The 12562-nt window shown below is 38.0% G+C and overlaps 1 protein-coding gene across 1 annotated transcript in view; it reads left to right on the plus strand.

Moving 5' to 3' along the window:
• The window catches only part of DNAH11 (dynein axonemal heavy chain 11), a 138108-nt gene that overhangs the window by 52725 nt on the left and 72821 nt on the right, over nt 1-12562 (plus strand). The window contains exons 16-19 of the mRNA XM_088162916.1: nt 432-813; nt 1136-1280; nt 6401-6524; nt 7282-7421. The gene's annotated coding sequence lies outside the window, so the exon portion shown is untranslated. The remainder of the gene's footprint in view (nt 1-431; nt 814-1135; nt 1281-6400; nt 6525-7281; nt 7422-12562) is intronic.

The raw sequence follows: 12562 nt of genomic DNA on the forward strand, positions 1-12562 counted from the left end.
AGGGTTTGAAGTGTCATATTATAGCAATCCTACACTTAATACATTAAATAATTACTATTTAGCTTTCCACTACAATAGGTAGCAGATGAAAGGAAATAAGAGAAAATATAATGTTTGAAAATTTAGTAGAGGTTGAAAATCTTGCTGTTCTTACAGCTAAACCGAAAGAGACACACTAGATTTATTATGAGTGTTCCCTGAATTGCAGTCTCATGTGGTCATTCATCTGTCAGATGTGCCCTTGGGGCTCATAACCAGACATGCAACTGCTGTGGAACTGCATCAAGAATGAGGCAAGAAATGAAGAATTTTCTGTGACACACAAGTAGCTGGATACTCACCAGGCTGTATTGTCATTTAACACTTCATTGACTCTTATCTGCTATCTGATGGTAGAGAATCTTCATCTCCTTTTCCCTTTTTATTTTCAGGGACATTTTGCAGAATTTGCCTCCAACTTTATTTCTTCAGATTCCCTGATTACCATCTACAGAAAGATGGTTTGCTTCCACTTCCAGCAATAAGCCTTTATTCCACCAATAATCAAGAATATTTGAGCCATAGGACATATGTCTTCCCCAGGCAGGGATTCAAAACTTCCCACCAACTGATATGAAGTTCCACTACATCCTTAATATGAGAGACCTCTCCAATGGCTTTCAGGTCTATATCATGGGCTAATGTACCTGACAACACTCCATTATTGCTGATCTTTACAGTCTAATGATGGATGTTGAATTGTGGACTGATAAAGAACAAATACTTTTTGTACAAAGCAGAAGATAGTCCCTGCCCTAAAGTGACCATGGTCAGGTAGGTCAGATGGGTAGAAAGCTGAGACAGAAAATATATTTAGTGGAAACAGAGCACTGGTTTGCAAAGTTTGCTGCGTTTACTTTTTTTGGTTTTTGAGAAGAGAAAGTCAAAATTTCAAAGGATAAAACAAATTTTGGAAGACTAGGTAGAACAAAATAGAGATTGAAGAAGCTCTGAAACAATCATGAAATCACAAAATCATTTAGGTGGCAAAAGACCTCTAAGATCAATGGCACCAGCCATTAGTCTAGCACTGCCATGTCCGCCCTTAAACCATGTACCTAAGTGCCACATCTACACGTCTTTTAAATACCTCCAGGGATGGGGACTCAGCCACATGCTTGACAACCCTTCCCATGAAGCATGGTCTTCAAAGAGCAGCTGAACACCAGAACAGAGATTAAAGACAGAGGAGGGAAGGATATAATACGGTCAGCAAATCCTGGCCTCTCTTGTAAAATCAGGTGAGTCTGATCCTGGTTTGTTTTCATCTGCTTTCCAATTTCTTGGAGTGCAACTCTATTCTTTTACAGAATATTTTTTTTTGTCTACCCACCCCATGGATCACTGTGAAGGCATGGAGGCAAAGATTTGTCAGGTCCTCCTGTACACCACACACTTTGTTGTGGTGGGGTTGCACTGGCCCATCACACATTTTTACACCCATCCTGGCATGGAAGTTGAGAAAGAGGGAAGTTTGAGGTGACAGTTGAGAAAGTGCTGGTTTTGTAATGATGACCTCTGTCTTGTTTTCTTGAGTAGTATCAAAAAACAGGGCACGTGACCATGGAAGGTGCTGGCAGTGCTGATGTTTCCATGTGTCCTGTACTGCCCTGGAGCCTCAAGCCATAATGGCTCACCTAAGAGTGCCAGTCAGTGGAAAGCAGACATTTGTTTTAACTATGTTTTACATTTTCAACTGGCTGGAGAACTTGCTAATTTTAGAGACATCCTGGTTCATGTTCAAGAATATGTAGATTCAAGCACAACGTCTATTGGATATCTATTAAGTATAACTAATATCTTTGCAGAATATATCAGTTAGTCTTCCTTAAGACATGCTGCTTTGATGCCAGATGACAACATTACAAAAGAAAAAAAAATTATCTTTAAGGGCGTTTTGTTTGCTACACCCAAGTGCTTACAGCAACCAAATGATCTTCATTATCTCTGGATCATGAGTCAGCACATGTTTATGGGGATAAGCAAAGACTGTAATTTCTGTTACAAAATAGTGATGGACACTATGGACAAGTATTTTGAGGTATGTTAGTGGCTGGAAAGTATTTTTCCTAGTGCAAGTTAAAAACTGAGTGACAACAGGTCTTATTTTTTGAAATTCTACATAGCAGTGGGGAGCTACTTGAGGAATTCCTAGGGAGCTACAATGACGTGTGTGTTTCTGTGAATCCAGTCTTGTCTGAGGGTGCCATGCAGGGAGTGTAACTGAAATATCTGTAAAGGGAACATACAACCCATCAGGATGCTAACAATGCACATGAAGTCATTGCTTTTTGCTGTTCAGGGGCTGTTGCAGTGCAAACTCGTAACCCTGCTAATGGAAGGTTTGTACAGGGGACCATGCAGCAATAGAACTGATACAGAGACTTCGTTGGTGCCCTTATGGAAGAGCAGATTGTGGCTCAGTGTTAAAAATGAGCTCCATTTTGTTTGTTTGAACAGAGATCCACTGTTTGGTTTTTTGGTTGGTTTTTTCTTTTCACTCCACAGAAATTAACACAGCTTATTTTCGGAGACTGGAGAGATAATCTATAATGCTGTAGATAGTTTGCCGTGTCTTTTAATTAGTTAGTGATGCATCAGGCCTTTATAAGAAAAGCAATATTTGTCTTTTGTTTCCAAGAAAGGGAAAATGCTTTTAAAATTAGATTAGTTCAAAGCAAGGACAATACCTTTAAGCATATAATAAATAATGCCACTGCATGGCCGACCTGGAGTTTCTTTGCTGCCCAGCCTTGTACTTTTTAATATCTAAACCAGCCAAGACTTTTAAGTGTCATCATAGATTTATTTTAATTATCCATAACTTTTTTTCATATGTATGCTTACCTCACCTCAGTTTGATGTGATTTTTTTTTCATGTCAGGTAATATCTTAGTACCCATCATGGCTCCGAATCTCAGCTTCTGTTTCTAAAATCTGATTTACTGCATTTGCTTTATTTTCCTGCCCAGAAAGAAACCCAGCCAGTTTTCAGAAGATGAAGATTTTGCTGAGGAAGTGAGGCACAGTCATCATTGTTGCACCTTGTCATTATTTGTAATCCTTCTTCAACAGATACCATCACTCTGGTCATGTGTAATATCAGTGATTTCCAGAAAGAGACAGAGGCCCCTGCTGGCAGAGATTAGTTTTGTTGAAGCAGTGTCAAATGGTTTAACACACAAACTTTTCTTCTCAGTGAGTTGCACTAGGATTTCAATGTCATTGTTTTTCACTTTGCACGTAATCAGAGAGGAGCTATATAAGAGAAGGCACTCTTGACAAAGCAATCTATTGTAGGAGTTTCACTCCAAGAGGATTAAAGAAATGCTTAAATTTCAAAGATAATCATGTGGGCCTTTCAAAAGGACTATAGATTTTTTTTTAGGCTGATTTAGAGGTTGATGTGATAATCATCAGACCTGCAGACAGAAGTCTTCTCAGGTATCACTAGTTTTGCTTGAAAATGTTGGCAAGCCATTATGTTCTCTCTGAAGTCTCCTGACCGAGAGTGGTATCTCAGTTTGGCAAAGTGGCAGGGTGTCCTAGGCTTACAGTTTGGCAGTCCTGGAAAAGTGGTTGTGAAATTAAATCCTGTAAGTCTTTTTCTGCACCTTTTATGGGTTTTTCTTTATGGATCCATTGTGAAATCATGAATAAGGCTGTCAAAGTTCTACAGTGAAGTCAAAGAGAATTGGCTTCCAGTAATGTTTTGGTTGGACAAGTTTTTAGCTCTTTATTAGATGCAACCAGATTAGACACATTATACCTTTATTTCAGAAGGTTCTCATCAATGTTTTTTTCAAGGCTTTTTTCAATAAATTTTTTCAGTGGCATGAGACATAAAGAGAATGAAGGGGATATTTCAGTGCTAAATGTAGCAAAAATTAAGCAAAAGGTCCCACCTGCTATCTCTAAGCTCTGGTCTTTCATCCCTTAGAATCTGCATCCGATTTTTAAAAAGGAAATTTTGAAAATAGGTGTTAGATGTTTATATAAATTATTAGAATATAAACTACATGAGGTTTCTTTCAACGTCTCAAACATTTAGGTTTCTTTGGGATGAATTACCTCAATATATACATTTCAAAATTTTAGCAATTAGAGCTCGTCTAATTTTAGAGCAAGTCCTCATCTGGCCTCATTCCTCCTACGGTATTCTATGATCAGCAAATAACAGCATGCATTAATTAGTCTGGGAGAGATATTCCAAGAGTTAATTAAAGTTTGATGAAAATTTTTCATTAAGTGATTCCTTGTCCTTTAACCTTTGTGGTGCAAATTGCCAGGTGCGAAATCCTCATGTGCTCCTACAGCCTAATCCACCTCCCTTCAAGTTCACTAGGTCTCTGTTCTGAGTTCAGCCAGGGCCCACCAGAATCCTGGTGGGATGCTTTGGAGCAATTCAACGTAAAGAATGTGTAATCAGGCAGCTCTGGTCATTGGCAGATATTTCTTCAATATTTGACAAGGAAAAGAGTGTTTCTTTCCACTTGCTCGAACATTGCAAGCAATAGCAAATGCTGAGATGAAGATAATGTACCTTCAGGTGTCAGGAGAACATTATCTCAAAACTGAGAAAAATCGGGAAAGGTGAGGGAGGGGAAGCAGGCTTGGCGCAATAAAATTGCAGAATTGAGAAACTTGGCTAAGAAGGTTGTTGAATTTTCTTTATGTTACTGTTACTTTAATGATGTTTTGTCATCAGGTCCTGAATCAGTCCTATCCTATAAGTTTCTAGGGGTTATGAACTTCTGATTGGAATAGGTGGTAAACAGAGCTTGTCGGGACTGGCAGGATATATCTGCTCCCTGGAGCTTTTCCAAATTAAACAGAAGAAACTGGGGCCTCAGGGTAAACTAATAGACATTACTTGAGTCTGTTGAGTTCACGACTTCAAGAATGTGTTTTTGCACAGACTTGATAAAATCACAGGCAAAACAGTGGAATTTACACTAACAACTGTGGTTCCTGTGGTTTCCAGCTGTACCTCTTTTCTTTATTTTTGAAAACTGTGTGGTGAAAATATATTTTAGTCCACTTATATGCTTCACAGAATTTTAGTAGTTTCTCCACTTTTTCCAAGGCAGCTGCTTTACATGTTACAAAGATGTGGTTGGAGTTCTGGTATTTATAGTTAGTGATTTAGTACAAATTTTTGTGTGTCATTGAACATTTGTTGGTTTAGGGGTGAAAAGTTGAAGCGGATGAACGTAAGAAAAAATTTTGTCCTTGTTGCATGTGAGTCCTTTAGTCACCTAAACTGTCTGTATTCACAGATTAGGAATATAATTGAGTGAGATGCTCTTCTCAGGTTTACAGACCTTGCAAGGCTTGCTATGTGGGCAAACAGCAAAGGAGGGAATATTTTTCTCTTCACTCCATGTGGACAAGAAATATTTCTGAATCTCAGATATGGCTGAATAAGGATCTGATTGTGGCCAAGTTTGGTGGATGCCAGACCCCAAAAAGCCCTTATGTTACCTTGGTCCACAGCCAAACACAGCATGTGTGGCTCAAGGTTCTCTCAGTCTCTGGTGTTCAGAGGGAGGTAGATGCTGTTCTGCTTTGAAAATTGCAGTGTGTTCCTCAGTGTGTTCATGGTGTCTGACTTCTTGTGCCCTCCTTCCCTGGTCAAATGAGGTGCAGTGTAAGATGTAGACTTAAGTGGTCATTTCCTCCCTGCTGTTTCCAAGCAGGAAAATTTCTAAGCCTCTGTTAACAAGCCTGAAGATTTGCTTTGCTAGGTTTTGTGTCAGCTTGGTCATAACAGCCAGCATTGACCTTATTCTGTATTTCAAATGTGGTCACACTCAAATGCATCTGAAGTGGGTTGTTTTCTTTCTGGAAACCCAAGCCAAAAAGCATTCCACTTTTAAACCACATGGTCTCACACCATGTCTCCTTCAGGGCAACAATGCACACCTCCGTTTTTTGGGGTTTTTTTTTGCAGCTAAGAAAGCTTTCCTAAAGAAATTCACTAACAAAAAAAATGTCTTTCAGAAACAACAGAATTTAAAATGGATCTGATTCTTCAATACCGTTCTCCCACATTCTTGGTATGGCAATGGCTGTTCTTGATGGGAGCTTTCATGGCTACAGTATCCCTTTTTAGTTCATTCATGGGGAGATTTCTTCAATCTTTACCACTAGGTCATGTCAAAACTTCAGTGTTTGATATAGGGGAAAAAAGGCAAACTGCATTTCACTTTGGATGTTATACAGCAAATTAGTGATATGTAAATAAACTGAAAAAAGTAAGGAGAAGTCACCAATGCGTTGCCAACAGGAACATGTTTTTCACACTTTTTCTGTACCAACATTTTAACAGAATATGAGTGATTGCCTCCTTTCCTTACAGGTAGATCTTGCCAGTTTGTACATCAAGATGGGTGCCAAGAACATGCCCACAGTGTTTTTGCTGACAGATGCCCAAGTTCCAGATGAATGCTTTCTTGTGCTGATTAATGACTTGTTGGCATCAGGTGATTAAACCAACAAATTTCTTGAAAGATCTTTTCCAATGACAAATGATCTGCATTTTCATTGAACTTTAAAGAGATTATTTCTCTTTCAGGTATTTGTAGGGGAAGATTTTAGAGAGGCCATATCAAGCCATCCAACTTGAGCATTGAGTCAAATTTGGTTAAGAAAGAATGGCCCATTGAGGAGACAAATTGCTAAGGCTTAAGTGTATTGATCTGGGGGAAATGAGAATGTCCCTTTGACTTAATGTTGTGTTTTCTTTGGTGTGGTTTCATTAATTTCAGGCAATGTCCCCATGACTGCACAAGCATAGCATGTAGCAGTGAAGCTTCAGCTGTGTTTTGAAGATTAGAGAATCTGGATGTGGGGGTAGGATGGCAGAAAAAAATGCACATCTGGACAGCTGAGTACATCTTGAAATATTTTTTTTTTTAGTTATATTTACTTTTGCAACCAGGCTAGTAAACAATTTCCCAACAACCTGTGAAAAAAGAACCACCATTCTGAGGGGAACATAATTTATAAGTGAACTTCCTATCAAAGCAAATTCAAAACAAAATTGTTTCCTATCCCTTAAAACAAACAAACAAAAAAAACCAAACCTGAAAAGGCATAGAGAGCAGTAGGAGACTGTTGTGTTACTAGATATATGTAGCATTATACTATAACTCTGGTTATGTGCTTAAACCCCATTGGGCTAAATACCATGTAGATGATTATTTGTCATGTGTTAATTACCCCTTTGTCTTTTCATAGGAGAGGTTCCAGATCTGTCCAGTGATGAAGAATTGAAGGTCATAGTTGCAGGAGTTAGAAAAAAAGTCTGAGCCCTGGGCCTGATGAACATCAGAGAACACTTCTGGAGGTGATTCCTGAGACTGTGACTGCAGTGGAAAGTAAGGCATATTTCAGGGTCAAGAAACACTGATGAGCTGATCAAAATAGCAACATATTTCAGTTATCTCATAACCCAGCATATGTTGGCATACTTCTCTTGAAAGCTGACATGTGGCACTGAATTTGCCTCTCTTGTGTTGCTCCTGTAATACCCTGCCTGTGCGGAGCCTTGGTGTGCACCAAGCTTTGCTCCTTAGGTCTGGCTTTTGACTTCCTGCCTGTTCACGGGAAAGTCTCATAGCTGCTCTGTGTCTCAGTTTCACTCTTGGACACACTCCAAGGCACTTGAGAGACAAGATGCTCATGAGGAGCTTGTGGTGTTGTTAGTGCAATTGTAAATACTCTTTCTCATTATGCATATAGTAATTCTAGATGCGTACTCAACTCTTAAACTTTTGCACAAATGATTGAAATTTCACAGAAAATGTTAATTCTTCCTACTTTTCCTATGCCGTATAAAACTGGAAAAATTAAAGTATCCGTGTAGGTGTTTTCAGATTTAAAACTGTTCAGCAATGCACATAATATGATACCTTAATTGCAACAAGTGTCTCTCCTAACCTCTATTTTAGAGATATTGTTTTGGAGGAAAACTGTAGTTCTCTCCTGAGAGCTGGAAAGCAGTAGCTGGGAAAACTGTTTTTGCAGTGGCATCTTTAGGAAGTTTCAGGTTATGTAGGCTTCAATTCACACATCATCTGAAACATCTGTGTAACCGATAAGAAAATGAGAAGTCTGAAAACCATTAACCCTTAAGAATGAGAATGTTTTGAAAGGGATATATGCCTCATACTTTCTGTATTAAAATAATCTGCTTGATTGGAGACTAGAAGAGTCTTCCTAGCAGATTATTCCACAGTGATCCTCTGTGCAGGCTCTCTGAATTTTCTGAGGTGTTTAACCACTACTGTTCTAAAAAGCATTCTGATTTGACTATGAGTTTTTATCAAGTTCTTACACTTTATAACATAGCTTTTCCCTCTCCCTCTCCCTTCTTCCAATCTTACTTAAGTTTTGCTGAAGTTACCTCCTAACTCTAATTCTGTTGCCATTACTTCTTCATTCCACAAATTTATTCTGCAGCTTAAAGGCCAATAGAGACTTGTATACAATCTAGTGTGACATATTCTGTATAATTTTCAATTTACAGACTTCAGTGACATGGTCAATAATGGTGCTTACCTTCTGCATTTTTCTTTGTGACAATGCTATTTGTCTCTGTTTCATTACTATTGCTTTTGTATACTTTTTTTAAGAAAGGACGGGGAAAAAAATTATTTCTAATATCTCTCTTCATTTTCTCCTTTCACATTTTTACCCTTTATGTTTTCCTTATTCCCACAGTAATTTCTTCTTTTCTTTTCTTTCTGTTACTTTTTTTTTCTTCTCTTTTTAAGGGCTTTTTGAAAGCCAGCTTTCAAACTCCTTTTACTTTGCAACAATTTCACCAGTCCCCTACTGTGCAAATTAGCACTTCTGGAGGCAAGAACAGGAGATACGTATTCATGTTGCAGGGAAGCAAAGTAGTGACATTATAGCACTGAAGGAGACATAAATTTCGTGAGTTAACACACTGGTAGATATCTATATGAACTTTTAGTTAGTGCAGGGTGACCTATCAACTCCTCATTTCTCTAGATTTTAAAAATGAAATCATAATGTGAAAATATAATGTGAAAAAGAACAAAAGGGTGAATTTAGACATTTTCATAATGTTAAAGCTCAGTCAAGTGATATAGTCTCATTTTTCCATTTCATTTTAGAAAAATCAACATCCTACATAAAGCCACATTTTCCCTTGAGCTCATTTATAATCTTACATCCTGCAGTTCTGTTTATGCTGAGGGATCTGTAGCTCAGGACCAAAACTACACAGTGCTGCTCTTTGAATCTCTTTGGGTTTGTGTTGGTTTTGTTTTGCTTGTTTTCAATCTGGACATTGCAATCAATTCTGCTGTCAATGTACTGAGAACACGCCATGTGTGTAGGTGCAAATTTGAGTTGAAAGCATGTCAGGTGAAGACAATGGGGTTGCACCCATTATAAAATATGGGTCCACAACTGAAGGGTATCTGAGGACAGATAAGCACCTGAGAATTTCAAAAACTTTCATAACGAATGATGAAATAAATTATAAAGGAAGAATGATGCTCAAGCAGAGTTGATGAACACTGTAAATATTAATATGCTGATGGGTCAAAGGCATACACAATTTACTTGGGTTCCAGAATTCTTTCAATATCCCAAATGTCTGTGCAGTAATCCCTCTTAAATACTCAGCACATCACCAAAATTTCTTGGAAAAGTAAAGTCCAGAAGAAGCAATTATTTCTCAAAAGCACAAATATGATGAGATCAGTCAGTCTTGCTGTCTCTGGAGCTCCATCTGATTTCACTTTACTGTGCTGTACTTTATTGTACTTTGCTGTACTGTACTTGTCATGGTAATCCTTCAGTTTTTCCCCAAAGATATGAACACCCTGCCTAAATGCCTCACAGCCCTCATGCCCTACACAAGCATATCCTCAAATGAACTCTTTCCAATAAGTATGCTCTTTGCAGCATTTCATCTTTGCATGTTTTCCAGGTTCTCACTTCAGTCTCCTCTGTGCTCTTAAGCGTTACTGTATATTACAAAGTCAGACATGTTAAATGATTTTTCTTTTAACTAAATCTCTGTTATTCAGTCCATGTACAGCCAGTTTTCTTCATGAGCTGGTAATGGGTACTTCAAATGCTTGCTCCTCCACCCTTGAGCAAGTTTCTTCATAGTGTGTTTTCCTCATGTAAAGTTTACAGTCCCTCAGTGGCTGTTGTGCAGTTCCAGCATTAAGAACTAAATTTTCTAGTTTTAGGGGAATGATATTTCCCCAATTTCCTTCCAGCTTGTCATGACTACTTTACCCATCACATCCTTATAATGGTCTCCTCTTTCTATAGTCTTGTCAGGATTTAGCTGGCTCCCCATTTTCTATGGAATTTAGTAGTACAGTAATTTCATGCTTCAACCAGAATTAAAGTCAAATATCAGCAGAGTAGGTGTCCTGCATTGCCACAGGCAATCTTGTCCATATTTTTATGATTTCTTTTAAATTACTGTGTTTCATTTCCAAATCCTCTTTCATTAGGACATATTAGCCTTTTTCTTGTGGTTTGTCTTGCTACTGACAGAACATATATTTTTATCTGTGAATCTGAGAGGAACTTGTGAAGCCCCATCAGAGCTCAGTTTTGGCCAGCTCTCATGGCTTTTCCTTTCAGGGCATAAATATACATCTCTCTGCTTGAATGCCTAAATCCCAGGCAAAAAGATCTTTGTTTTTAGGGTTTATGGTTCTATGTTAAACTAATACTGACCCCAGATTTGCTTTGGATTTTGGGTTTATCTTTCGTTGTTTGTTTTGTTTGATTCAGTGGGGAGTAGCTATCAAGGATTTCGAAGTTCTGTAGCACAGAAAACATCTGTTTCTTCTGTTGGCAGGCTCTTACAGAGTTCCTCTTTCTGTATGAAACCTCCAGGCTTTTCTGATTTGGATGTCAGCCATATCTTCTTGAGCACTCAGCTGACTTTTAAGGATACATCTGTATTAATAAAATTATGAAGGGCATTTTGTGGTCCTGAGGACTAGTAGCATGAAAAGGCTGATATCCATATGGCTTAGCTTTTCCTGTGCTCTGCTCACAAAGTGGTGGTGGTGGCATAGAGCTGGTTGGGGCTAATTCCTGGTCTGTGCAGCACCTCACTCCTGCTTAGTTTCATATGGAAGAAACTATGAGAGAGCCAACACTTAAATAAGATGGGCCCTGTCAGACCTGTGGCCAAGTATATGACAAGGTGCTCTTTAGTTTTTGGTCTTGCTCTGTTGAAAGCACTTAGTGAACCTAGAGGACTTGCATGTTTGAGATGAGCAGGAGGAGGCTGAGGCAAGAAATATCTGCACATCTGTAGTGAGAGTGATGTGTGAGGCTCAAATGGGCATTTGAGAAAACAGGGGGTTTGTGTTCTTAGGAGTGGTGAATTCTACATGGAAGTTGATACTGATTTCATAAGATAATAGTTTGGTTTTTTTTCCACAATGATTGTCTTCATTATTCCATTGCATGTGTTTAAATCTCAAAAATCCTCAAAGAAAGGGTTGTGTCTACCTTCAAGAACTTTTACTACATTTTTGTATTTCTAATGAAATACCGTCACTGTAATATTTATATTCTGGTTGTCTTGCAAGACATTCTCCATTTTTTTACATGGAGAATTTCATGTTCTTTGGGTTTTTCCCTCTGTCAAATTAAACTGTAATGTATAGCTTGGACAAAAGATAAATGTTTTCAAAATAAGACCTTCTTGCTTATGCAAAGATTGTTCAAAATGTAGTCAGTAATAATTACTCAATTTTCCTCACAGCTCTCTTGCTAGCAGATCACATGGCATCTTCATTATTCTGTGTGCAAAGCAAGCAGTGCACAAGGTCCTTTGTAGTATAGGGAATTCACTGGGGAGAATGCAAATGAACCCTGAAAACATGCCGTTTCAAATCTATGCCTGGTGTGAATTTACCGAACTTCACTAAAGCTAAAGGAGAAAGAAGGGTTATGCTGTGGTCAGGATTTGGTTGCATTCTTTTTATTACTACCTTTTCAAGTGTATGCTGTATCCTATATTTGTGTTTGCAGAAAGTGATTAACAAATAGATAGTGATCTAATCAAGGTATTATATTATATCCACAGCTGTGCTGGAATTTCCTGCCTAACAATACAGCATAATAAAAATCTCTTAGCTATGTGTTTTAAGGAAAAATAATGGAAATTATGAATAGTATGTCACAGTTTGAGCTCTAGGAACAGATATTCCAAGAAGTAATTTATTAAATGATTGAGAAATTGTTCTTTTATGCTTCATCATGTCATAATAATCTACAAAGTTTTGTGTAAGTAACTCATTTTACCTATCACTACATTTTTATTGGATTTGATAATTTCTCTTCATACCCTGTAAGGTTTCTAGAATTCAATTTTGCAGAAATCATCTACTTTCTCTCTTCTTGGCCTTCATAACAGTTTAATTCAGTTGTTACCTACTACTTTGTAAGCCTGTACTTGTAAAATTGTACTTATTTGAATACATCTGCCAAGGGCAAGGAA

Source organism: Sturnus vulgaris, chromosome 1 (assembly GCF_052056855.1).
Source record: "Sturnus vulgaris isolate bStuVul1 chromosome 1, bStuVul1.hap1, whole genome shotgun sequence".
NCBI lineage: Eukaryota > Metazoa > Chordata > Aves > Passeriformes > Sturnidae > Sturnus > Sturnus vulgaris.